Genomic DNA, 4,023 nt, shown 5'->3' on the forward strand with positions numbered 1-4,023 from the left:
GGGAAGTTCAAATGGTGTACTTTTGAAACAATGTAGAAAATTAATATTGTAATTTGCTAATCATACCAAAACTGATGCATTTAATTATGATTATTCATTGAGACAAAGACAGTAAGGATAAACTCAGTAACAATATGGTTTCTCAAATCCTCAGCATGCTTTAACTTCATTTTGGTGTACAATTTTGTACATTTAACATTCTTGAAGAAATAATGATTGCAATTGATTAAAAAGTCTAACTCTTTCCTTTGGGTTTGAGAGAACAGTGTTGCTGCTGTCTTTCACTATAAATCAAATCTCTGCATCATTTTCTCCAAAGCATCTGGAAAGACGGTTACCTCATCCAGCTAAGTCAATTCCCAATCGAATGTCTGGGTAATTATACAGATAATGATTCTTATGTGTTTTCTACTTTTTTTTTGTAATAAAAAGCATTTATTTAAACAAGGACATGATCACAATTTTCTTTCAAATAATAGCTTCAGGAAAAGTAGAGACAATGAACTATAGGGAGAGAGAGAAAAGATGCATGTAGATGAATTAGGAATTTATTCCAAATTAGGTGTGGCATGGCCATGGTATGGAAATAGAAAGTAGAACACGGACCCTCGAGGTCATGCTGTGAGAAAATAGTCAAGATCTGATACCCAGCTGAAATTTGTCTCTGAGGGAGGAACAATTGATGATGACTTCTGAGGTTTTAACAGCCATTTATCTGTCTCCATATATTGTATCATGGGATTTTTTTATTCACAGAAGCTTCTGTTTTAATTAGATATTCTTTTTTATATATTTATTTTATTTATTTATTTATTTATTTTTATTGTAAACTAATGGGATACATGTTGTTTCTCTGTTCGAAAAGACTAGCTGTTTGCAGGAAGGTAAGTTAGTTTCTATGTTATAGAAAAGAGTAAGTAATGGTTAGAAAAAAGAAGAAATACATGTACCAGGAGATGCAACCATTTTCTTTTCTTTCTGGCTATGTATACAAATGAAAAGACATCTGCTTGTCAAAGATATATCTACACAGCCATGTTGTGTTCAGCACTCTTCAAGATATCAGAAACATGTAATCTAACCAAGTGTCCACCAACAGCTAAGCAGATATAGAAAATGTGGAATATGAACAGAATTATTTTATTTAATATATAGCATAAATACTCAATAATATTATTTGCATGAATTGATAAATTTAAATGTGAAATTTCCATGCATACATGTATTATGCTTTAATCATATCTTCTCTGCCTCACCTCTCTCCTCTAACCCCTTTCCCTTTACTTATGAGTTCCCTCCTTTATTTTCATGTTTATTTTAAAATCCCATAATGAGAGAAGATAGTTGTCTTCTTGTGTACGGCTTATTTCACTTAAAATGATGACCTCCAATTCCATTTATTTTCCCACAATGAACATGACTTATTCTGCTTTAGAGCTGAGTAAAATTCTAGTAGTATACATATATATATATATATATAGATTTACATATAAATCTATATATATATAAACATATTTATATCTATATTTAAACATACATTTATATCTATATATTTATCTATATCTATGTGTATATATGTGTCCATATATATATATATATATATATATATATATATATATAAAATATCTCCTTATCCTTAGTCCTTCACCTAGGCTGATTTCATAGCTTGGCTTTTCTGCAAGGTACTATAAAAAAGACAAGCATTCTGAAACCAATTTGTATACTGACTTCCATTTCTTTGGATGTGTGCCTAGGAGTGGTATACCTGGATCATATGAGAGTTCTATTTTTAGTTTTTATTGAAACTCCATATTGTTTTCCATAGTGACTCTTTGTAGGGTGCCATGCTAGCTCAGGTGCAGGTAAGAGCCGACGGACTCATAACCCAGACCCCGGGAGTTGGGTAAAAGCAGGCTTGTGGCGAGCAACCTGCAAACTCATTTATTGCAGGAGAAAACATACATTTTATAGACTTTTAACCCAATCACAATGTGCCATGGGGGATCAGACCACCAGGCCCCTATACAGGTTTCCTTAGTAACACTAGGTAAATTTGGGGACAGTTGTTTACTTTCCTAAGTGACCAGAGCAGAATGCTCCTCTCCGTAGGTATTCCTGATGGGCGTGAATGTGTAAAGATTTTCCTTACACACTTGAGACATTCACAGCTGCTAGCCAAGACTTAGGATTTCTCCCAACTGTTATAGATTCCATCCCACAAACAGCACATAAGGATCCTTTCTTCTTCAAACCCTTGACAGCATTTGCCATTTTGTTGTTGTTGTTGTTGTTGTTGTTGTTGTGATAACATCCATTCTCACAGAGTGAGGTAGAATCTCAATGTAGTATTGATTTACAAATCCCTTATGGCTAAAGATGGTCAGCACTTTTCTTCATACATTTGTTGGTTATTTGACTTCTTTTTAGAAGTGCCTGTTCAGATTTTTGCCCATTTGTGGTTTCTATGACTTGTTCTTTTGTTGAACATCTTTTTGACTTCTTTATGTATTCTGGGTATTAATTGTCCATTAGATGAATAGCAGAAAAAATTTTATCCTCTTTGAATGTTCCTCCTTTTCTGTCAGTTGCTTAATTTCCTGTGCAGACACTTTTAAATTTGATGTAATCCAATTTGCCATTTCTTTCTTTTACTTCCCAAACTTTGTAGTCCTATTCAACTCTGATTTTAATTATTTCCTGTCTCCTACTTCATGTTTTTAAGGGCTTTGAGATGTAAAATTAGCTTCATTAATTCCTGGACATTCTATTCTTTTAATAAATGAGTTCAATGCAATTAATTTTCCTCCTAGCACTGCCTTCATAGTGTCCTAGGGAGTTTGAAATGCTCTATCAGTGTTCACCTTTTTTTTTATTTTAAATAAAAATAATAAATTTACATAGGGCAATGTTATTTGATTCATTCTGTTATTTTTTCCCCTTCTCCTCCACCCCTCCCACCCTCTTTTCCCTCTATACAGTCCTTCCTTCCTCCATTCTTACCACCCTCCTTATCCCTAACCCTAAACCTGACCCTAAACCTAACACTAACCCCTCCTACACCCCCTTATATGTCCTCATCCGCTTATCAGCGAGATCATTCGTCCTTTAGTTTTTTGAGATATCACTTAGCATGATATTCTCCAATTTCATCCATTTGCCTGCAAATGCCATAATTTTATCATTCCTCATGGCAAAATAATATTCCATTGTATATATATGCCACAGTTTCTTTATCCATTCATCAACTGAAGGGCACCTAGTTTGGTTCCACAATCTAGCTATGGTGAATTGAGCAGCAGTGAACATTGATGTGGCTGTATCTCTGTACTATGCTGATTTTTAGTCCTTTGGGTATAGGCCAAGGAGTGGGATAGCTGGGTCAAATGGTGGTTCCATTCCAAGCTTTCTGAGGAATCTCCATACTGCTTTCCAGAGTGGCTGCACTAATTTGCAACCCCACCAGCAATGTATGAGTGTACCATTTTCCCCACATCCTCGCCAACACCTATTGTTGCTTGTGAACGTGATAATTGCCATTCTAATTGGGTGAGATGGAATCTTAGGGTAGTTTTGATTTGCATTTCTCTTATTACTAGAGATGTTGAACATTTTTTCATATATCTGTTGATTGTACATCTTCTTCTGTGAAGTGTCTGTTCATTTCCTTAGCCCATTTGTTGATTGGATTATTTGTATTCTTGATGTAGAGCTTTTTGAGTTCTTTATAGATTCTGGAAATTAGTGCTCTATCTTAAGTATGATTGGCAAAGATATTCTCCCACTCTGTAGGCTCTCTCTTCACATTACTGATAGTTTCCTTTGCTGAGAGAAAGCTTTTTAGTTTGAATCTATCCCAGTGGTTGATTCTTGCTTTTATTTCTTGTGCTATGGGAGTCCTGTTAAGGAAGTCTGATCCTAAGCCAACAAGTTGAAGATTTGGACCTAATTTTTCTTCTATAAGATGCGGGGTCTCTGGTCTGATTCCAAGGTCCTTGATCCATTATGAGTTGAGTTTTGTACAGG

The sequence above is a fragment of the Sciurus vulgaris genome (genome assembly GCF_902686455.1).
Source record: "Sciurus vulgaris genome assembly, chromosome: 9".
NCBI lineage: Eukaryota > Metazoa > Chordata > Mammalia > Rodentia > Sciuridae > Sciurus > Sciurus vulgaris.